General features: G+C 43.1%; 1 protein-coding gene across 6 annotated transcripts in view; it reads left to right on the top strand.

The window, feature by feature from the left end:
* Window positions 1-24,556, top strand: part of Bicral (BICRA like chromatin remodeling complex associated protein) — a 106,654-nt gene that overhangs the window by 5,444 nt on the left and 76,654 nt on the right. For 5 of the 6 annotated variants that reach the window (XM_071613381.1, XM_071613376.1, XM_071613380.1 and 2 more), the window contains exon 2: window positions 21,546-21,807. The gene's annotated coding sequence lies outside the window, so the exon portion shown is untranslated. Of the gene's footprint in view, window positions 1-21,389; window positions 21,808-24,556 lie in introns of those variants that run through there. The other variant, XM_071613377.1, reaches the window with a different exon arrangement.

The raw sequence follows: 24,556 nt of genomic DNA, 5'->3' as shown, positions 1-24,556 counted from the left end.
TCCACTTTGAGTTGAGTTGTGTGCATGGTGAGAGATACTTAGTTTCATTTGCTGCATATGGATTTCCAGTTTTCCCAGCACCATTTGTTGAAGAGGCTATCTTTTCTCCAATGTGTGTTTTTGGTGCTTTTGTATAATATGAGATAACTGTATTTATGTAGATTTGTCTCTATCTTCTATTCTGTACCATGGGTCTACATGTCTATTTTGGTGCCAATACCATGCCATTTTTGTTACCATAGCTTTGTAGAATAGTTTAAGCTCTGGTATTTTGATGCCTCCTGCTTCACTTATCTTGCTAAGGATTGCTTTGGCTATTCTGGGTCTCTTATTTTTCCAAATGAATTTCATGATTGCTTTTTCTGTGCAGTTGGGACTTTAATTGTAATAGCATTGAATCTGTATAGCACTTTGAGTAGTATGGCCATTTTGACAATATTTATTTTGCCTATCCAAGAGCCTGGGAGATCTTTCCATCTTCTAAGGTCTTCAATTTCTTCTTTTAGTGTTCTATAGTTTTCATTGTAGAGGTCTTTCACCTCTTTTGTTAAGTTGATTCCCAAGTATTTTATTTTATTTTTTGAGGTTATTATGAATGAGGTAGTCTTCCTAATTTCTCTTTCAGAGGATTCATCACTGATGTATAGAAATGCATTTGATTTATGAGTATTGATTTTATATCCTGCTACTTTGCTGAATTCATTTATTAATTCTAAAAGTTTTTTGGTGGAGTTTTTTGGATCCTCTAAGATAGAATCATGTCTTCTGGAATTTTTTTGATTCATTATACACTTGATGTCTAGCACAGAGGCCAGCACCTGTTGATTCATCTAACAGCTGCTTATTAAGCACTAACTGTGCCCAACACTGAGCCATGGAGGCCCTAAGGCTGTTGAAATGATAAGACACACACTGTCCCTCTTTTCCATAAGGAGGTTGAGTCTGGGCACATAATCACACAACCATGTAAAACTATTAACAGTGACAACAAATTTTATAAAGGAAAGAGGTGCAGATGTCTTCCATAAGCTGTTGGTGAGTGAAGGGTTTTGGAGGTGACTGAACCAAGGCTGGAAGGATGAGTAGCTGTTAGCAGGGAGAAGTCAAGTGAGCATTGGAAAGTGGCCTCCAGATCTATGGGCTTGTGGGGTCAAACTGGTGACTATGGTGGGGAGTCTCAAAGGTATGCAGGTTTAAAAGCCCTATGGGAAGAGAGAGTATGTTGCACAGAGAAATGGGGCTGGGGAGGGGGTGGATGTTCAGTGAATACTTGAAGAATGAATAAGAAAGTGAATGATCACCTCCTGGGAAGTGCTCGAGGCTGGAGACCAGCTCAAGGGAAGGAGAGGAGGTACTGGGAAGCTAGAGGAGAGAAGCTCATGCCTGGAGTCTAACCCTCAGGAGGTGGGAAGTGCTTTTAAGGTGGCTTCTCTATCAGTCTGGGGGCTTTTCTCCTGCAATTTCCTATTCATTGCCTACAAAAGTTACACCACTCTCCCTGAGGCCCTCTCTGCCTGTCAGTAGATGACCTTACATTCTTGCCTCCCATCTCCCAAAACTTACCTGTGACAGTCCACTTCTTTGTCTTTTTCCCTTCTCGCTGGAAGTGAAGCTCTCTGCCAGGGTTTTCTGTCTGCTTCCTTCAGTTTCCTAGACCTCTTGCCACCAACCATCTTCTCTTTCTTCAAGATCTTCAATCTATTCCTTCTTTGGCATCTTTTTGTCCTCTCCTCTCAGCAAACAAGTTCCCTCAATATAAGACAATTTTCCTTTTGTCCTGTCATCCACCCAAGCAAATGTTTTCTTCCTTGTCCCAACAACAGACCTTTTTTTTTAGGGGGGGGGGATACTGGGAATTACCCAGGGGTGCTCAATCACTGAGCCACATCCCCAGCCACACACCCCACTTTTTTTTAGTTGAACATGGACACGATATCTTTGTTTTACTTATTTATTTATTTTATGTGGTGCTGAGGATTGAACCCAGTGCCTCATGTGTGCAAGGCAAACAAGCGTTCTACCACTGAGCCACAACCCCAGCCCCTGCCCAACCCCTTTTTATGTTTTATTTTGAGGCAGGGTCTCGCTAAATTGCTTCGGGCCTCCCTAAGTTGCTAAGGCTGGCTTTGAACTTGCTAACCTCCTGCCTCAGCCTCCTGAGCCTCTGGGATTACAGCCATGTGCTACCTTACCTGGCCCAACAACAGACTTTTGAAATAGTAATCACGGGCCAGGCATGTAGCTCAGTGTTAGACAGCTTGCCTAGCATGTGTGAGGCCCAGGGTATAATCTCTGCAAAGAAGAACAACAACAAAACCCCACAGTAATCAGCATTTATTATGTCCAGGTTTTTTTTTAAGGTACCAGCGATTGAACTCAGGGGCACTCAACTACTGAGCCACATCCCCAGCCCTGTTTTGTATTTTATTTAGAGACAGGGTCTCACTGAGTTGCTTAGGGCCTCGCTATTGTTGAGTTGGCTTTGAACTCATGATCCTCCTGCCTCAGCCTCCCGAGTTGCTGGGATTACAGGCCTGCGCCACCATGCCTGGCTTATATCCAGTTTTTAAATTATTCTTCCTCCTTATCATCTGACTTTTGTCCCCTGCCACTTTATTTAAAACTGAAGTTGTCCTATCTTCACTCCCTCCCACCTTGTAAACCTATTGCTCTTGAGCTTGCCTAGCATGCAAGAAGCCCTGGGTTCATTTTGCAGCCCTGCAAAGACAAAACAAAACCAAAAAACCGGCCAACAACAACTACAGAACTCATTGCTCTTTACAAAGAGCTACAGCTGTAAGCATTCAATTATCCTTTCTTCTCAAGGCAGGAGTTCAGCTCCCTGGTTCTTTTGCAGATTTTTGTCTGTTCCTGATCACTGCTTCTTGTCTCCTTCACAATCTTCCTCCACCCATCTCTGAAATATCCATGAGGCAGAATCCATTCTGGCACCACCTCTCTTGTTCCTCTCAGCTCCTCCTTTGGCAAGCTGACCTTGTCCTGGGGAGCCAAGTCCTGACTGGGTTCTGAATCAGACTGCCTCCTGAATCCAAGCTTTGAACGCTGCCCATCTAATCATGGTGCCACATCTGATCGTGCTCCTGATGCTACATCCATAATCTTTCAAACAGGGAATCAGAGTCATCCACAGAGACTCCCGCTGTCTAACTGGTCTGCAAGTACTGTTGGCTACAAGTACTGTTAATTCTCTCCCTCAGATGCCAACCCCTTCTCCTTCTCTGTCTCTCTTTCCCTTTCTTTCTGGTCTCATCTCCCACCCTTGCCTTTACTCCAGCCACACCGTCCTCTGTGCGCCATGTCTGCCCACATCCCTGTTTTCCTGCTGCACTTTTTAACTCGGCACCAACTTCATGTTAGGCACTCTGCTAGATAATGCAGGTATGGTGACAGGACTCCCTCTGAGCTTGTAGGTTGAGTGTATAGGCAATTACCTAATTACCATGTGTGGTATGCTATAGACTGTACAGGTAAAGGGAGAAAGCAGAGCATTTGTTTGTTTGTTTTGCAAATGCTTATGGAGCACCCACCTTATTCCAGACACTGCTCTGGGAGTTGGGAATACAGCAGTGAACAAGAGAGATCCCCCACCAACAACCAAAAAAAAGAAAGAAAGAAATTCCTAATTTAACCACCAGGAAGCTGGGGGAGCTCCAGTGCTTCTTGGGGCAGAGACAGGGCAGGTGCAGCAAACCCAGACCTGAGGGAGTCAGATCAGAGCAGTGTCTCAACCCTGGCTGCCCATCATCATCACATGGGGCCTTATAACACCCTGAGGCCGGTTTCCCCCCTCCCCAGTACTTAAATCTGAATCTCTGGTAGTGACGGGGCCGTGGGGTGCCCCCCCACCCCCTCCAGTGTCTGGAATGAAACCCAGGGCCCTGCACAGGCCAGGCAAATGCTCTACTACTGATCTGCATCCCCAGCATATCAGTATTTTTAAAAGCTCCCCGGGTAGTTGTAAGCTGCCATGCTAGAGGAACTGAAGCGTATCAAAGCTGAAAGTGGAGATCATAGATAAGGTTTGAGAGGTGATCAGAGGCCCGCCCACCAAGGGCCTAATAAATCCTGTAGGACATTTGGCTTAATCTTGAGGCACTGGAACTCCTGAAGGATTTAAGCAGGATGATGACAGCATCACAATTAGTGTGCCTTTTCCCCCCTTTAACACAGGATCAGCCCAGATGCTGTGTGCAGTGTGTTCACAGGGAGCAAAAGCAAATCAATGCCAGGTAGAGGCCGTTGCAGGAGCCAGGGAGAAATGGCAGGAGCTGGCTACAGTGATGGAAGCCAGGAGAGAGAAGGGAGGGGAGATATCTGAGATTTGGAAGGAGACTAGACAAGACTCAGTGCTTAATTGGGTGTAAGAGGTGAACAAGGCCCAGGCTGTGGTGCCTGCTAGGAGAAGCTGGTGGATCTGTTTTGAAGTGCTACCTGGTCCCTTATTCTTCTGCCTGTGATCCCATGCCTCATATCCACATGATAAGACTTATTATATACATCTCCTTTTCTAGTGAGCTTTTCTGGGTTCTGCCCTCTATTAGCTCAGGTATTATCAGTGGTAAAGTCAGTGTCTATTTACAGATATTACTAATGCAATTGGGTTGCTCTAATCCAGGGATATTTTTTATTTTATTTTTATTTATTTGGGTTGTTGTTTGTTTTGGTATAAGAGATTGATCCCAAGAATATTTGACCACTGAGCTATATCCTTAGCCCATTTTATTTTTATTTTAAAGCAGGATCTTTCTAAGTTGCTGAGGCTGGCCTCAAACTTGCAATCCTCCTGCTTCAGCCCCGCAAATCACTGGGATTTGTTTTAGTCTATTCTGTATCACTCACACAGCACCTGGGATGCAGAGAGTATACCAGTGCTTGTTAAATAGATGTGTTAATGGATGAAGAGCTAGTCCAGAACCAAGAACTTTCCTCAGAGGGAGATAAGAAGTGGGTTGAGGGCTTATTCCCATTTCTAGGGTAAGGACAGGAAGAGTCAGAGCAGAGAAGGTGTTTGTTGAGGTCTAGTTAAAGACCTTTTAATGCTGTTACAGTGAAATACATTCAGCTATATAAATTTGTTTCAAATTCCTTTCATGTTAAAAGACATATAAATTTCTTAAAATGTTTCTGCACCTGTTCTTTCTCTGATATCTCTCCTGATCAGTGAGGTATGGTGGTGGTAATAAATGGACAGACCTGAGCTTAAATTCTGATTAGTTGTGTGACACTGGGAAGCAGGATCTTTCTAAGTTGCTGAGGCTGGCTGTATGGCATTGGGCATGATATTTAACCTCACTGAGCTAGTTTCCTCCAGCTTTTAAGTGCGTACAAAGAAACATGTTTTTCCCCCCAGGTTATTGTGATGTTGAATAAAGTACCCTGTGGAAAAGTACCAGCTGTTGAGCCAGAACTATCCTAAGCCCTTGGTAATCACCAGGTTCCTCTGCCTTCAGTAACTTTGATCTTCATTCCTTTGCCCTTCCCATCCCTCAAGGTCAGTTGTAGAGCCAGAATTTGATCTGGGCTCTATGACCTTCTCAGAAATGGCCTTTGAAGGATTGATTCTCCTATGACAGGTCCCCAGACTTTCTGTAATTCTGGCAGAATTTATATGTAAAGAGTGCTGCAAAAGAAAAACCAGACAATCCTGAAATGTAGAGCTGGGTAAACCCTGAAATTCCTTAATACCAGGAAGAAAATTAATTAGTATATAATAGAAGGAAAAAATGAGAACACGCAGTGACTGTGTGTGTGTGTTTGTGTGTGTGTGTGTGTGTGTGTGTGTGTGTTTTGAACGCAGGGATGCTTTACTGCTGAGCCACACCCTCAGCCCTTTTTATTTTTAAAAAATTTTTTAAAATATTTTTTAGTTATAGTTGGACGTAATACTTGATTTTGTTTATTTTTATGTGGTGCTGAGGATTGAACCCAATACCCCCATACCTGGGAGGCAAGCGCTCCACCACTGAGCCACAACCCTAGTCCTCAGTCCTTTTTATTTTTTATTTTGAGATAGATTATTTAAAAGAAACAGCCAAATTTTAATTACCAAACACATTAGTTTTTAATACAGATTAGGAGGAGGATTACTTTTTTGTTTCAGTTTCTTTATATAAAAGGAGTAATGACCCACAAGGTTTTTAAATACTTTAAAAGCTTTTGTATAAATGCTCATTCACAGAGATTAAATGATTTTTAAAGTGTCCTGGCAGTTGAAAGTTAAATAAGAAGCAAAAATATAATTATTCCTCTTCAACTCTTCTGCCTAGAAGTTTTAAGTTTCTTTTCTTTAGGTAGGATTTCACTGTTTGATGTGAGCTGTCACTTTTCTTTGAAATACCATAAACTGGTGTTTCTAAATTTGCAGATACCAGCTCAGTGACATCATGAGATCCATTTAGTGATGCAATTTGCATTAAAAAAAAAATCATCCAGGGCTGGGGGATTATAGCTCAGTAGTAGACTGATTGCCTAGAACACATGAGGCAGAGGGTTTGATCCTTAGCATCACATTAAAAAAGTAACTAAATAAAAGTATTGTGTCCATCTACAACCAAAAAAAAAAAAAGAAAGAAATCATCTGAGTGTGGTGTGGCATATACCTGTTTTCACAGCAGCTCAGGAGGCTGATGCAGGAGGACGCACGTTTGAGGCCAGCCTCAGCAACTTAGTAAGGCCTTAAGCAACATAGTGAGACCCTGTCTCAAAAATAAAAAATAAAAAGGGATAGTGATGTAATTCAATGGTAAAGCACTCCTGAGTTCAATCCCCAGTACAAAAAAAAAAAAGTATATATATATAATCTATAATCCCAGCTACTTCAGAGGCTGAGACAGGAGGATCATTTGAGCCCAGGAGTTTGGGAATAGCATGAGCAACATATTGAGATCCCATGTCAAAAACAAAAAATCTTAAAAGCCATGTGCGTATGTGTGTGTATATGATGTGTGTATGTTATTTATATTATAAAATATAAATGTATTTTATTTGTCTTTTTTTTTTTTCTTTTCTGTTTTTGAAATGGAGTCTCATTAAGTCTGGCCTCAAATTCCTGGGCCCAAGTGATGGTCTGCCTCAGTCTCTTGAGTGTAGCTAGGACTACCACACCTGACTCTGTATGTCTTTTTTAGGTTATAATTTAAAAAGTTTGGAGCTGGTTGTGTAGCTTAGTGGTACCACATCCTTATTGCATTTATTATGTGTAAGACCCTGGATTTTTTTTTGAATGGTTGAAAAGCAGTGTTATGAATGTAATGCAATATGCTTTGCATATTATAGAATGCAAAAGTGTTTGTCAAATGGATAAAGAGATGCCTTTTATGTCCTTTTGGCTTGATAGCAATAAGGAAATATGGATGGTAAGCCAATTCCTGTAAAATATCTTGTTAAGTGGTAGCCTGTTTGTGCTGCAGAGATTCTTCCCTCTTTTGGTTTGAGAGGATAATGAATGTTTGCTTATAAAAAGTGAAAGATGCTGACTTGGAGTGGGGGACAATGGGACATAAAGTTCAGGAATATGAGTATGCAACAGACCTATGGTCTAAGCACTTGTGGCTCAACAATTATGTGCTCTCTCTGAGGGGATCCCAGTGTTCATGATGTATAGATATTTGAAATTTGCTGAGGCACAAATTCAGGCATATCCTAGGAGGCCTGTGGAGAGGGAGATGGTTATTTAGCTAGTGAGCAAGCTGGGCCACCGGCCCTTCATCTGCATTGAATCATGGCATGCTATTTTTCCATTCTTTTTATTTATTTATTTATTTTTTTTTGGAGTTGTAGATGGACAGCTTGCCTTTATTTTATTTGTTTATTTGGGGTTAAGGATCAAATCTATTACCTCACATGTGCTAGGCAAGTGCTCTGCCCCAGTCCCTGTTTTTCTATTCTTTGTGTTAGAAGCTTAGGTACCTTAAAGTAATTCTCGTTCTGTCTAAAGAATAACTGAAATGAAAGGTGGAGCAAGTAAAACTTGTAATGGGAAGATAAACCAAGGAAGGGAGTCTCTCAGCTGGTCTTCCTGAATCCTGCAGGTGGGCAGTGCCCGCAGCTCTCCTGCAGGTAACTCTAGAGGTGGTTAGACCTCTGTGCCATATTCTTTGCTGCTTTTTTAGAACCTGTGGAGGAGGCGAGCATTGATTTGAGGCAATATTGATTTATTGTGTAGCCTCTGCTTAGTCTCTAGAAATTGTGTTTGTATAAAAAGAGGAGAAAACAAATATTGGGAAGGGTTGCTTTTTTTGTTGTTGTTAATTGCAACACTTGTGTGTGTGTGTGTGTGTGTGTTGCTGGGGACTGAACCCAGGGCCTTGTGCATGTGAGGGAAGTGCTCTATCGACTGAGCTATATCCCCAGCAACACTTTTTGATCAACTGCTTTAGGAATGACTTTGTTCAATTCTCTGATATCTGATTGGTCACACTCTTTAGAATTCTCTCTGTGTGTGTATGTGTGTGTGTGTGTGTGTGTGTGTGTGAGAGAGAGAGAGAGAGAGAGAGTCAGTCTAGCGATTGACCTCAGGGTCTCACATGCTAGGCAAGCATTCTACTACTGAGCCACATTCCCAGCCCTTTTTATATTTTTTTAGAGACAAGTTTCGCTAAGTTACTTAGGGTCTTGTTAAATTGCTGAGGCTGGCTTTGAACTCACAATCCTCCTGCCCCCATCCTCTAAGTAGCCAGGATTACAGGTGTCTGCCATTGCACCATATGTCCTCTGCCTGAGATTTGCCCAGAGCTAGGACCTTTTCACAAGTCAGTGGGGTAGGAAGGGAGAAGAATTGCCAGGACAAGAATTGCCAGTGGACGAATTGGGACCAAATTTTACTGCTATCCGCCCATGTAACTGTTGGCTGTTTTCAGAGAACTACTCACTTGTGAATTGAGCCACATGCCCATTTTCTGGAACATATAAACTAGTTATGGGAAGCTTACCCCATCCCATTCTTCATTATTTGTTTCCCTAAAGCTAGCATTCTATAATGTGCCTATGAATCATAATTGAATTATAGAAAGAGGGAGAAAGAGAGGAGAAGGAGAGAACCAGGTTGGTTTTCAGGATGTGAGAAATTATGCCTCCTTTTTTTTATTTGGGGGGAAAAAAGTTATGCTGAGAGATTCATGTGTTGCTGCACCATGGACGGCACCATGAACTTGACTCAGTGCCCTCTTGGCACCACATACCACATCTCACCTGAATATCCCTAGGTCCCAGGAGCACTTCTCTGGGCTATCCCTGCTGCCTGTAACTAAGTCAGTGTCCATTTGTGGAGTATCCTCGATCCATCGCCAGCCAGGTGCCTTGACATAGTACGACTTAGTAAACACTTGTTTAACATACTGATACAAGATGCTCAAGTTGGCTCTGGGGTAAGGGGATATAAAAATAAGCCAAATATGGTCCTTATCTCCTGGGGACTCACAATCTAGGGACAGATATGAAGACAACTAATTATTAGTTACAGTGATAGTGATGTGTATTATCAAGGAGGAAGTTCTACGGAAGTATAAGGGGCAGGAAAGAGAAGAAAATGAGCAGTGGGGAGAGGTGCTCAGAGGAAAGAAATGGCAGGCAATGAGAAGAACAGGACAGAGCCCGGCAGGCACTGGTTGCCTTTGAGAAGCTTGGAGGAGTATCACCTGGCAGTAGTGGAATGTGGAGGAGGTGTGCTGGAGGGGGGAACTGGAGCCTGCTGTCATTTTGAGGCTCTGGGGACCCATCAGATTTGTGTTTTAGGACAAGGTGAAGAGGATGGATTAGAGTAGGGGCAGTACCATTAAGAGGCTGTTGTCATGGTTCATTGGATAAGTGACAGGGCTTGGCTGAGGGCAGTGGAAATGAAATGGAGGTTACTCTAGAATGATTTGTACTCTAAGGCCAATCTGTGAATTTATAATAGGCATGAATTTAACCAACCACTGAAATGATTAGGTCATCTGGCCAGAACACAACTTTTAAAATTGAAGTGCATTAATAATCAAAGGATTAGTCAGTGAAAATGGCATTAAGGTGAAAGAAGCTGGATGATCTGAAAGGACCTTTACTCACTCTATAGCAGTTTTGCATAGCACTAATAATAAAGCATGGTCTCTGGTGAGCTGTTAGTCTCCTCCAGAGAGATACTTGGCCTACAGGAGGACCTGCTTCCTTGGCCAGCACTGGAGAGAAGCTGGCTGGCATGTTTGGGTTGCAAGAAAGGAAACTCACCCAGATGAGCAGATGAAATGAGGGACAATTACAGGGAAAGGGAATTTCACAACCCCAAAGTTAGAGAGTCTCAGGGAGCCTAGAATATCATCATCACCCTCCTCCCCTCCCCCTCTCCCTCCTCCCCTCCCCCTCTCCCTCCTCCCCCTCCCCTCCCCCTCCTCCCCTCCCCCTCCTCCTCCTCCTCCTCCTCCTTTCTATTTATTTATTTATTTATTTATTTGGTACTAAGGATTGAGCCCAGAGGTGCTTTACCACTGAGCTATACCCCCTGGATCTTTTATTTATTTATTTTGAGGCAGGATCTCACTAAGTTGCTGAGGCTGGCCCTGAAATTGCAGGGAATTACTGGCAGTTCAGGCTACATGAGCCACTATGCCTGACATGGGGCTTAGAATATCATCAGTTGCTTTCTCCTCCCTCCCTCCTTTCTCCACATCTAAAGGATCTGCTTTCCTCTCCCTTCCAGGATAGCTCCTCTGAGCCCATGCACTTGCCAGGGCCCCAGTATAGCTCCTCCGAAACAGTGGCTTTGAGCTCTAGTCTTCCCAGTCTTAGAGTCTGCTCCCCACAGCTGCCCCAGTTTCTGTGTCCCAAGTACTAATGCCCAGAAGAGTGGATCTGATCGGTCCAGGTTGGGGCAGATGCCATGTCCTAATCTGGATAGACTGAAAATGTAACAGATTCTTTGAGGAAAAAAACAAAATATTATGGTGGGTACCTCCAGTGTACTTTAAACTCTTCTAGAATTCATGTTGACTCAGTGTATTGGCTAACTGTTGCTATATAACAAAGTGCTCCAACATGTAGCAGCTGAAAACAACAAGCATTTATCATCTCACAGTTTTGTGGGTCAATAATCCAGGAACAGCTTAGTTGAGTGTTTCTGCCTCAGGGTCTCTTGTGAGGTTACCATGGAGTTGTTCCCTGGGTCTGTGGCCATGTGAGACTGGGAGATGGTCACCATCCAAGCTCACCCATGTCATGGTCTGGTGGTCAGCAGGAAGCAGTTTTCTCATTGGCTATTGGCTAGAGACCTCAGGTCCTTACCTCGTGGGTCTCTCCACAGACTGAGTGTCCTCACTACATGGCAACCAGCTTCCCCAAAGCAGGTGAACCAGAGAGCATCCAGGATGGAAACTGAAGCCTTTTGTTATCTAATCTGAAAGAAAATACAACCACTTCTGTCCTGTTCTGTTGGTTGCATAGACCAACTTTGGTGCATTGTGGGAAAGGGGATGCACAATGGTGAGGAAACCAGGAGGTGAAGCTCAGTGGGGTCATCTGTACCCACATTCAGTCAACAAACATTTATTTAGTGCCTACTGCAAGTTCCAGGTATCAAGCGCAAGTTGTACAGCACAGTTTGTGCCCTCTAGGAGCTCCTCCCTCGCTGGTGTGGGGAAGCCTTACACAAGCACAGTACCCTGTGTCCTCAGCCCTCACCGCTGTCCAATCACCCATTGTTCACATTATGGTCATGTGTGTCCTCATGAAGTTTAGATATGTGGGTAGGACTATCTTTTTGGATCCTTTTTGCCTTGACTTATTTTGTTTGAATTTTTTTTTTTTTAATATTTAGTTGTAGACGAACACATAGTATCTTTATTTATTTTTATATGGTGCTGGGGCTTGAACCAGGTGCCTCACACATGGAAGGCAAGCACTTTACCACTGAGCTACAGCCTCAGCCCTGTTTGAAAATTTTTTAATCACCACCACATAAGAAATATGTTTTTGCAGCTTAGTGGTAGAGCATTGCCTAGCATGCAACCACTGTACCACTGAGCTATACAGCTACACCCCTCGGCCCAAGAGATGAATTTTCTATCCCACAAATCAGCACATGCACAAATAGACGCATTCACAACTGAAACAAACTTCACAAGGGTTACAACCATCTCTATCTGTGGTGTATTCTGATATTTTCTAATCTAGGCTATTTCTTTTCTTTCTTTCTTTTTTAATAAAAGTTGGTTAGTCTCTTGAACTTCACACCCTGTAGCATTGTTATCTGCCCTGTGGCAAGCTGCAGCCCCAGGATCATCCATTTCCTGCCACAATCTAGGAAACCTTTCACCTTCTCCGTGGCCTAGTTACCCTCCCGTTTAGGACATCCAGCCTGCACTCTTAGGCTCCTCTTCCTGAAGCTCTCTCCCATATTTCTTAGAGAATTCTTATTCATCCCTAAAAACCCAGCTTTAAAGTCTCTGCCCTTCCTTCTCTCCTTGAACTCCCAGAGCATTTCACTGACTCTTAGTGACAGTCCAGTCCCCGCTCCTAGCCAGCTGTGCAATGTCTTTCCGTTGAATCATTCACTCATTTAAGAACGTTTACAAGGACGTTGAGCAAATGAGCATCACACAAATGATGATGCTGCAAATGAGCGGTGTGCAGAGTTAGGGGGTGTTACAGGCAGGTTTCCTGTTGGAGCCACGTGCTGCAGAAAAAAGATCCCCCTCCCTCCCCCCCCCCCCCCCCGCCGTGGGCCGTGCTCTCGCGCATCCATCCATCACAGGTACCCTTCTCTCCGAACTTGCCGCCCGGGTTCATTGCCGCGGTTCTTTTGGCTGCTCTGGTTTCCTTTTGCTTTTCCTACTTTTTGCATCTGTGTGTGGTGATGGGGACAGCCTAGTGAGAAGTGGAGCTTTAGGCAAGAGGGATAGAGAGGCCTCTGTCAGCACCCACCCAGCAGGGGCTTTCCTCTCTGAAGTGGTACGGAAGCAGGAGGGTTTTGAGGTTTTTAAATGTTTGCTTCTAAGTATCTAAGTGAGAGATTTGTTTGCCCACATTTGTACTATCTTGGCAAACTAGCAACCCCACGAGATATTTCCTGGTTGGTTTTGTGTGTGTGTGTGTGTGTGTGTGTGTGTGTGTGTGTGGTTTTTATTTTTGAAAAGGAAAATAATTTACACCTTAGTGATATTGTGTTGAAATACAATGACTCTTCTTCTTCTTCTTCTTCTTCTTCTTCTTCTTTCTTCTTTCTTCTTTCTTCTTTCTTCTTTCTTCTTTCTTCTTTCTTCTTCTTCTTTTAACTTCAGGGTTGAAACTAATTCCCAGGCCTAGCCTCTGGGGAGTTGCCAATAGATTATGCTGTGAACTGCAAGCAGATACAAGGGGGAGGAGATTGGACCTGAGCAAAAGCAATTAAAATATTCCTTCCTCAATATTCTCATTTCTGCATTTGTCAACAGCTGTGCAACTGCCAAAGATGTGCTGACTTAATTGTGGCATGTGTAGATTTCCAGGAGGGAGGTGGAGGTGAAAACAGACCATAAAGGGGTCATTACTGTAGAGTGTGATGAATGGGATAATGGAGGTGTGTCTGTATCAGATGTGAAGAGAAGGGAGTCATTCACTCATTTTAAGCAGTGTTTCAAGTGGGAGTCACCTCCATCAGCAGATCATGAAATCCTTTTACAAGGTGTCTAAAACATTTGTAAAACTGAGATAGCATGGAATGAAACTATCCAATTGTGTCCTCCAGAGTAAATTTGGACATTGTTTTTGAAGGCCTTTGTTTTAGTTACATATCTATTGCATTGCAACATGAAATATATTTTTTTTTGGGGGGGGGGTGGAATCTCAGGCAAGGATGTTGGAAAACCACTGATGTGGGAGTGGAAGAAGGCTTCCCACAGGAGCAGCGTTGGACCTGGGACTTGGAGAGTAGAAGATTTGCCCTGAGGAAGAAGGGTATATCAGGCATAGGGAAAGGGAAGCCCAAAATGGGACATGTTTGTTCAAGACACAGGATACTAGGAGAGGTGTGGCCAGAGATACATCCGGGGCAGCAGGAAGGGCCAGTTAATGAACCAGTTGAAAGTACTCTTCAGGGCTGAGGGTGTAGCTCAGTGGTAGAGGATATACTTAGCATTCATGAGACATTGGGTTCAATCCCCAGTACCAAAACAATAAAATTAAGTTTAAAAACAGGAAAGTATATATGGTTGAGATTTACTTTTCCGAGAAAGTCTCATTTACTGGTTATGGGTTTTGGGCTTGGGAATCTGTGTTTTATTTTATTTTGTAGTGCTGGGGATGAAAGCCAAGACCTCATCTATGCTAAGCATGAGTTTTACCACTGAGCTACACCCCAAGCCAAGGAATCTATATTTTTAATAAGCTTCCCCAGGCAGTGAGGTGCTGATGGAGGTATGACTCAACTAACTTTGGGATTTACAAAAATTATTTTTGCAGTTGTTTAAAGAGAAGATTGATGGATGGCCAAGCAAGGGAGAGGACTTAAGAGTGGTGGTGGGTAAATGGTGGCAAAGAGAGACTAGGTTTGAGGGAGATTTTAGAGGCTGGTTATGTGGTTTGAGGGAGAAGAAGGAATGAAGAGGAATCATAGACAATCCTAAAATATCCAGGGGGATAATCTAGGGGAAAGGTAGGTGCTACAAACAGTGGAGAGAAAGCAAATTGAGAAGAGATAATCCATTATGAGTTTCAGTGTATGGGACAGGAATAACTCATCAAGTTTTGACCAGGCCTATACTAGAACTATTACTCCAAAGCACCTATGTCCTTTGCTCTGTTGATCTCTGAACAACCTCCTGATTGTCTTAGACCTGACTCAAGTCAACTTAACTCACAAGAGACTGAATAAATATGCCCAACTGGTTGATTGGTATGATTCATACTGAGAGAAACGTATAAACATTTTGAGGTATGAGAGTATTTGTCTTTTTGCTCATGGCGTCAACTATACAATATTAGGGTACCTGGGGACTAGTAATTGTAAGATTTAGGAAAGAGAGAATTATATAGTCTGAGGGCTCTAAAAGTACCTAACAACAATAATTATTAAATATCTTTTAACTATTCTGTGCTCAAATAAGAATGTGACTTTTTAGTGATTAAAATACTTGTAGAAGCTGGGCACAGTGGTGCATGCCTGTAATCCCAGAAGCTCTGGAGGCCGAAGCAGGAGAATAGCAAATTCAAAGCCAGACTCAGCAACTTACTGAGGCCCTAAGCAACTGAGAACCAGTCACAAAATAAAAAAAGGGATATGCATGTGGCTCAGTGGTTGAACCCCCCTGGGTTCAATCTCTGCTTTAAAAAATAAAAAAAGCTACATGGTGTCTCCACTCCACTCCCTCAGTTTTTTCTTCAGTGTGGAGAATTTCCTGGTGTTTTCTTAGCCAACTATTTTCCTTGTCTTCAACTTATCTTTATAAGTCATCTATTGGGGGTGGTTCTTTCTAAAGCTGTTTTAGCTCTCAATAGTTTCATTTTCAGAAAGGACATGACATTTCTTGAGCAAGTCCCCTCACATAGCGATCCTATCTTCAAGGCTGGCTGTCTCACCAGGTGGCCCCCCAAAGCCTGATTATGTGAACTCCATTCTGTTTTCCTCTACAATCCACCACTCTCCTGGATGTGTCACCTGGAAGGAGGTTATGTTTAGGAGAGTCCTGGTGGAGGACCAGGGTCCCTGGGAGGAGTAATGCTGCAGAGCCCCGCCTTCCAGCAGCAAGTGGTGCCCTCCTAACCAGAGGGCTGATGGCTGTCCTCCCCCTCACTTCTGTGTCGGGAAACAGGCAAGATGTGTAAGACACGAAGGCCAGTGGGAGTGCTGAATGTCTTTTTTTTTTTTTTTCTCCCAACAGTTCTGCTGTTTTGTATTAACTCCTTATCCTTGTACTGGAAACTTGTAGGAGTTCAGATATTTTTTTTTAATGTCTGTCAGAGAAAATAACCAGCTTAAAATATGTTATGACTGGAATAGCCTTAGTCTATACAAAGATGACTTAAAGCATTCATAGTCATATATCAAACAAAATAATGCAGGCAAGATATTGAAAACATTTGTAATCACTTCAATATCACTGCTTTGAAAACAGTTCCACATTCCTTTTAATAATGGCAACAACCACAACAGCAATGGGAACTATTATTGAATATTTATTACATGCAAGGCACAGGTTGGATGTAGGGCAGTGGCATTTGGTAGGGCACTTGCCTAGCATGTGTGAGCCCTGTGTGGTTTTTTTTTTTTTTTTAATATCTTTATTTTGTTTATTTATTTTTATCTGCTGTTGAGGATTGAACCCAGTGCCTCACATGTGCAAGGCAAGCACTCTACCTCTGAGCCACAACCCCAGCCCTGAGCCCCTGGGTTTAATTCCCAGTACCATCAAAAATTTTTTTAAATAAAAAAAACACTTTTAAAAAGTTATATAATAAATACAAAAGGAAGGATTCTGTAGACCTATTATTTGATCCTTCCTACCTTTTTTTTTTTTTTTTTAATTAGAGCATCATAGTTATACAAAGTAGTTGAATTCATCCCAACAAAATCATAATGCATGGTGGACAATATAATTTAGGGGGACTGACTTTACTCCCTTGATATATGGGTCTCAAGATAGAGATATAATCATTATTTCTTCTCCTCCTTCCTTCTTCATATACTCTGTAGCATGACTTTTTCCACTTGGGGCTAAGAATTGAATGCAGGATCTCATATGTACTATGCATGTTTTATCACTAGCTATACTCCAGCCACACCTCCTTTTTTAAAATCAGGGGTTCAATGGGTCACTTAACCACTGTACACATACCTAGTCCCTTTTTATGTTTTCTTTTTTTTTTAACTATTTTTTTTTTTTTTAAGTTGTAGAGGGCACAATACCTTTATTTTCTTTATTTATGTAGTACTGAGAATTGAACCCACTGCCTCAAGCATGTGAGACAAGTGGTCTACCACTGAGTCACAACCCCAGCCCCTTATGTTTTCTTTTGAGACAGGGTCTCTCTAAGTTGTTGAGGCTGGCCTTGAACTTGTGATCCTCCTGCCTCAGCCTTCAAATCACTGGGATGACAGGCCATGGTGCCTAGGCCCTAGCCCTTTGTTAAATTATATTTTAAGACAAGATCTCCCTAAATTGCCCAGGCTAGCCTCAAACTTGAAATCCTCAATCCTCCTGCCCCAGCCTCTCTAATAGCTGGGGTTACAGATATGTGCCATTGAGTCAGCCCCAGCTCTCATTTCTTGTATTCTTATAGATATCATGAAGTGGGCTGTTTCTCCTTTAACCCAAAAATATTGATTGTGAGCTAATTATATACAAAGTATGCTGCTAGGCCCTTAGAGAATCTAAAGCTGGAGATGACTCATTGCCCTGGAGGAGCTCCCTAGCCAGGAAGGAAGGAAGCGAGATATATTAGACTCAATCATAGGAGGTCGCCATTTGTTATTCATATGGGGAGATTTCACAGGACTCAACCTGAAATGTATCTAAAATAAGGTAATACAATGTTAGCTGAATGTATGGGACTGTTATTATGTTTCAGGTACCATGCTAAACATTGTACATGCACTAGTTCCTGAGTCCTTAAAATAACTCTGGGAGCTGGGCACTATAATTATCCCCATTTTGTAGATGAGGAAGTTGAGATTCCAAGGGGCAAAATGACTTGTTCAAAACCAGAAGCCTGTGAGAAAGAAAGGTGGAATTTGAACCTAAATTAGACTGATTACAGAGCGATAAGCTTAAGCCCCAGAATCTAAGTGCCTCTAGAGATAAAAGTAAAGGTATGTCCCTGGTGCATATTGAGAATTTTTCATTTTTTATCCCACAAACACTGTGTAGAACACTTACTAACTCATTGGATATTTTGGTATTTCTGTGGTAGACACATCTGATCATGCATATCACTATTTAATCTCTTCTATGCATTTTCTTCTAACGAGAATGGTCTAACAACCAATGGAACATTTGGAAAAAGGGGGGGAAGTAAACCACTTTAAATATGACCCTCAGGTTTAGGGGATCATTTCTAGGGTCTTGAGCATGCTAGGCAAGAGTTGTACCACTGAGCTATATTCCCAGCCTCTTTTTTTTTTTTTTTTTTTTTTTTCTTTTTTGTACCAGAGATTGACCCCAAAGGTGCTTAGCTACTGAGCCACATCTCCAGTCCTTTTAAAATTTTTAAATTTTGAGACAGGGTCTTGCTAAACTGCTTAGGCCTTACTATGTTGCAAAGGTTGGCTTTGAACTGGGATCATCCTGCCTTAGCCTCCTGAGCCACCAGCATTACAGGCATGCACCACTGTGCCCAGCTCCCAGTCCCACTTTCATTTTTCATTGTATGTGGACATTGAGCCTGTTTATTCAGAGGCCCAAACACATGCTAGAACATTTCAGTTGTAATTACATCGTGTGTGTGTGTGTGTGTGTGTGTGTGTGTGTGTGTATCCAGTTGACCTTCTTTCTAGGTCACAGACATGGGTGGGAGTCATAGGAATGACCACTTAGTTATATATAATTAAATCATAGACAATACAATTGAAATAATCTGCATACAGGAAAGCTATTTTAAGAACTTTTCTCTTAAAAAGTTTTCTAATCTTATTCAATACCAAATCCTGTGTATTTACAAGACTGTTGTAAATTTTACATAGAAAATCACCCCTCTTATTTAAAATATTAAATTTTGGGAGCCAGGGAAATGGCTCAGGTGCAGAGTGCTTGCCTAGTATGTGCAACACCCCAAGTTCCATCTGTAGAACAAATAAAATCAAATTAAAATTAAATGTTAAATTTTGTAATCATATAGGGGAAATTAAGAAGTTGTTTTTGTTTTGCCATATTATAAATTGATTATAATTTTGGTGATACCTGAGAAAGCTGAGATTCTCCACTGCTGTTTCACTATTTTTCAAACCATTCCTCCAGATTTAAAATTAGATTTGACAACTGGCATTCTCAAAGTAGGTCTTGACTAATAACAAGGTTGTCCCCTCTGCCTGTGCCTCACCACTAGACTCTAAGGTTTACAGTGACGCAGCCAGACGGCTTGTTCCCAAGATACTTTTTACTGACAGAGGGCGAGTTTGGGAATTCATCAGACCAGGATCCTCACATCAGCCCTTATTAGACTGATGACCTTTGGCAAATTACTTGAAACCATTGGCAGCTTCATCTGAAAAATAACAGGATAACCAGACCTTATTCTACAGTTTTGAGTGAAGGCTCCTGGTAACATATGGAAGTATTTAGTATAATGCTTTGTGACACCTTGTAGGCTCCTGGTAAAAGTCAATGCTCTTATTATTTTCTAAAAAGACTGCAGTGTGCCAGGACCCATTTTATGAGTATACAGATTCAGATTTTTTCTCCTTTTATGAAATAATTATACATATTTATGGGGTACAATATGATTTCAGTACATGTAACATTGTGTAATAATCAAATCAGGAAGACAGTGGAATAAATCTAACAATTTTCTTATGTTTGCATATGAAATTATCTAAGTGAACCCCACCATCATGCCCACTCACAAGATGGGTGTTCTGATTAGAATAAGATATATCCTATGCATGTATAATTTTATCAAAAGGGATTCTACTGTCATGTATTAACTAAGAAGAACCAATAAAATAAAATTTAAAAAAAAATCAGGGTCATCTTTAAAGTCAGATTTCTGATTTCTGGGGGTTTTGGACAACCAAAGAGGATATTTTTCTGAAATCCATTAATATTTCATTGAAACTTTGGAACAACTTGCTTGGTGGGTCCTAATTGCAATGAATAATCCATGGACTCTTGAAATGTAATTCTTCCAAATGAATATTATAATTAAATTCCAGCCAATCCAGAGGCACTTTTTAAAACATGCTTAAAATTTTCCCAAGCCACTGAGAAAACTGGTTGGTCCAATCATGGAGTGTAAAGGAATATGCTAATTTATGCAAAGACTACTGTTTTAGGAAGGCCTTGGCTGAATTTGAAGCAAACCATCTTCTGAGAAAAACACTTCAGTGATACTGTGGTACTAAGTCATTGAATTTTAAGGAGCTTTTAAATACAAAACATACATTGTGAATGATAAAGTGGCAGCTACTTGAACAAGATTTTTTTTTTTTCAAAAGGATCTTCTGTGTTGAATATGACAACATTGTATGTCTACCTTGACACATTTATTTTTGTGAAATATAGTCTAGCAACAGTATCCTTAACAAGCAAGCAAAGAGGTGCACTACCATTGCTTTTTGTTTGTTTGTTTGTTTTGGTGCTGGGGATGGAACCCACCACATATTGCATGTAAGCACATCTACCATGAGCTATGCCCCTATCTGCACCATTAAGTTTTTTTAATACTAAGGGATTTAGAAACCAATTTTATTTAAAAAATTTAAATCTAGGATAATTTTATTTGAACATTCTCTTTATTGACAGGACTCCTTCGGAACTCACAAACTAATTTAAAATAATTTTAGAACATTTTTGAGGCTTACATATGTACTTTTTTAAAAAATTGTTCTAATTATACATGAAAGCAGAATGTATTTTGATTCATTATACACAAATGGAGCACAACTTTTCATTTCTCTGGTTTTACACACTGTAGAGTCGCACCATTTGTGCAGTTGTACATGTACCTAGGGTAATGATGTCCATCTCATTTCACCATCTTTCCTACTCCCATTTTCCCTCCTCTCCCCTCCATATGTATTACTTGAAGCTAGTTACATTCTTAGACATCCTTTACCTATCTTGGATTTTTTTTTTTAAGACAACAAAACTCTATTTTGTGGGCATTTGTAGTTAATTTAGACTATAGGAACTCTACATATACTAACATAATTAACATTTACTTAAATGCTTTGGATACTAAATGGTTTAGAGAGAAGGTGCAACAATTTGAAATTTAAAACAGGTGGTAATTATACTTGGATCAAAGAGTGTTAAAAAGGTTTTGTAGCTTCCTTTTTAAGAATGGGGGTTAAGACAAATTCCACAAATAGAAAAGTAAAAGCTATCTACATAAATAGAAGACATAAGAGTTGGAGTGTGATTTACTCAGCTCCTCACTTTCATCTTAATCGCTAGTTTTGTTTTCCTTTTTAATGTTGACATAAAAGTTTCACAGCATTTTGGAATGAAAAAAGGATGTTGCAAAGGAAAGTTTAGTACATTTAAAAGTTAGTATGTTATTTGCCAAATAACTAAGTTAAAAGCTGTGTTGTAGTTTTAAAAAGGTATATGCAAATAAGCATTTTTTTTTGTCTTTAACTACCCCCTCAATCGAATCAACTAAAACTATAGTGTGTGTGTGTGTGTGTGTGTGTGTGTGTGTGTGTGTGTCTGCGCGCGCGCGCGCAAGGCGCCTGCGGAGAATTAGTACGCATCTTGTACATCTTTAGGAAAAAAAAAAAAAAAAAAGACCAAATAACCTGTTTCTTAAATAAACCCCAATACCTTCCAAAGTTATAATCTTAAAGGAAACAGGAATTGGCAGTCTTGGAATTGATTTTAAAAAATTTTTAATTAAAAAATTGTAATCTCCACATTTTTTGTCAGGCGAGAACCGAAGTTTGGAGGTAGACGAGCAGGAGAGCGGTTTGCCCGGGCGCAGAGCATGAAGGCCGGGCGGGCGCGGGGAGCGGGCGCCCGCCGCCCGGCGCGGGGGTGAGCGAGAGAGAGAGCGGAGCGCGTGTGGCCGGCGCCGCTCGGCCGGGAGCTCCCGCGCCCGCGCCCCGCGCCCCGCGCCTGCCGCCGCCGCCGCCGCCCCTGGTGCGATGGCGCAGAAACCCCGTTGACAAGGCACTGCTTTTTCATGACGGTGAGTTTCCCTTTGAGTGTATTATAATTTTGTGATAAAAATTTCAAGGAGAAAAAAAAAACACACAACCTCCTTCCTCTGCCTCTTCCCTTCGGGGAGGGAAAAAGCGAGAGAGGGGGGGCTGGAGATCTATCTCCAGACAGAAAAGAAAGAGGAGCAAATTAAACACCGAGTTACCAAAACCAGGATATTAGGTTTCAGCCCAGAGAGCTATTGGCTAAGGCTGTGTTTTTTTTTTTGGGGGGGGGGGGTGGGTTTGTGGGTGGGTGATGGTGGTGGTGGGTGGATGTTTAATGGACACGGAGAAAAGGGGAATCGAGTGTTTATGCCTTTCCCAGCGCTGCCGGGGCCCCGGGAAGACCAAGTTCAGTGTCGCGGGCGGGGGCGCAGGCGGGCAGGGGGCGGCGGGGCCGGGCCGGGGGCGCCTCGGCGGGGTGGGGGCCTCGGCGCTTTTCTTTTTTTTTTTTCTCTCCTTTTCCGCGGATGCAAATTTCTGGAGCGGGGAGAGGGAGAGGCCGGGAAGGGGGTGGCGTGGCGGTTGGTGGTGGGGAGGGGAGGGGAAGGAAGCCTTTTAATGACTCATTGATTGAGCCGGTTTAAAATTAGTTGTGTGCGCGAGTGTGAGTGTGTTTTCCGCCCCCCGGAGCCGCCGGGAGCCGGGAAGGAGGGAGCGGGGCTCGGAGAGGGGAGGACAGCGCGGCGGGGCCGCAAGCAGGGGGCAGGGAGGGCCTGGAGTGACGGCAGGCGAGCAAGAAAAATAAGCTTTTCCAATCTCCTCCCCTCGGTTTTCCCCCCCTCGTTTCTTTTCTCTCTCGGAAGCTCTTGGGTGTGAATCCCATTTTCTTTCTTCTCAGCAAAATGGACCCCGCGTCGGGGGAGGGGAGAGAAGAGGGTGGGGAGGGAGGCGGCGGCGGCGGCGGCTGGAACCGGGTTTATTTTTCATTCTGGCTTCCTACTTCCCGCCGCATCTGAGGGCGGCCGCGGCGCGAAGAGCAGGAGGGCCTCGGTCGGGCCGCGGCGTGGAGAGCTCAGGCCGGCCGACCACCCGGCCCCAGCCCGCGGCGCGCACCTGCCGGCGGGACTGCCCCTTCCCGGTCGCCTTGCTGCTTGGCTCCGAAGCACCGCCGTGGACCCTGAGCCGGGCCGGGCCGAGCCCCCGCGCCGCGCGGAGGACCCGCGGCCCAGGCAGGCGCCTCCTGCGCGGCCCACGCTGTCCGGCCGGCTGAAAGAGACCAGAGGCAGTGGCGGCGATTTTTTGGCCGAGAGTGCGCGAACCCGACGCCGCTCGCGCCTCGGAGTGGCCCAGAATGCGGGATCTTGGGGGTGGGGGGTGGGGGGTTGGAAGGCGCTAAGATGGCGCTGAGCCTGGCCTGTCGCCAGGGCTGGTGGCGCAGTTGCTCGGCGGGCGCCATCTTCCCTCGCGGCGCGGGCGGCGCCCTCCGTGGTCGCCTCACCTGCCCGGGCGCCGCGACGTTCGGTGCCAGGCGGAGCGGAGCTGCGCGCGGGACGCTGAGTTCTGTAGATGGGACCGGGGCCACGCAGCCCTCGCCGTTCCCACACCCCTAGACCCAAAATACCAGGCCGTCTGCTGGCTGTGGGAAGGGGCTGGGGCGGCGACTTGCTCGATCCCACAGGTTTCTGAGGGGAAAGGTGACCCGAGGGCGACTTCGCGGCTGATGGGTTTCCTCCCTTATCTCCGCATCCCCCTGGTCAAATTGGAGGTGAGGAGTTCCTGCCTTCTCTCCTAAGGCCAGACACGGCGGCTTTGTTTTCTCTGGCCCGGCTGGAGGGCCGGGTATTAAAGCTTTATCTTCATCCTTTTCCAGTTATTGAGAGTAGGCAAAGCCGGTTACAAAATTAAAAACAAACAGCAACAAAAGGACAGTTGAAGACAGTGCCTATCTGCTCATAGGTACCCTGTGTTTTCTTTTTTGGGTGATTGTAAAAATCCTGGAGATATATTTATTTGGCCAAAATACGGGAAGGTGATGGGTTTTATGATTTTAACATGGTTTGCTTTGGTATTACTTCAAGTGATAGTGAATTAAAAGTTGCTTAGAACTCCCATCTGAAAACGTTAACTTGCTTTAAACCACTTTACTTTTTTCCTTTCCCTTTAAAAGAAGACTGTACCTGAAATCATCCAAAAATAAGTATCCTTGGGGTAGTAGCTCTATAGTAAAAGGGGTGTACTTGAAGGTCTTAAATTGTTACTGAAAGCCTATAAATCTCTTATCTCTGTAGGAGTCCGAAGAGTGAATAGTTAAATTCTCATGGAGAAAAGTAACAGTGGCACCAGTAGATGTGTCCATGAACAAGTAGTGAATGTTAGATACCCTTTAACAAAACCCACCATATATTAAACAATCTACTCTATGCCAGGAACTGTGTTTGGTGCTTTATATAATTCCTATTTATTACATCATCCCTGAAATATTGATCTTATTATCTGCTTATTAGGAAAGAAATTAATGTTCATAGGAATGGCCTGATTGTTCAAGGTCTTGCCATTTTAAGTGCTAAAATCCACATTGAATTCCAAAAGCTTTTGATTTACACCCATGATTTCCCAGTCTGACAGAATCAACTGGGGAGATGTTTTTAAAATATAGATTTGTATCATTATTTGCTAGGACCAGTTGTGTCCTTTTAATAATGTGTTAGGCAATCTCAGTTTTAACCTCTGACTCCCAACTTCATTACAACCCTAACCCCCCCTCCAGGACTGAAATTCTGCCCAGGACCCTCT

The sequence above is a fragment of the Marmota flaviventris genome, chromosome 6, assembly GCF_047511675.1.
Source record: "Marmota flaviventris isolate mMarFla1 chromosome 6, mMarFla1.hap1, whole genome shotgun sequence".
In the NCBI taxonomy this organism is placed as follows: Eukaryota; Metazoa; Chordata; class Mammalia; order Rodentia; family Sciuridae; genus Marmota; species Marmota flaviventris.
Note: the sequence above shows the minus strand (reverse complement) of the source record. Positions and strands in the feature narration are given on the sequence as shown.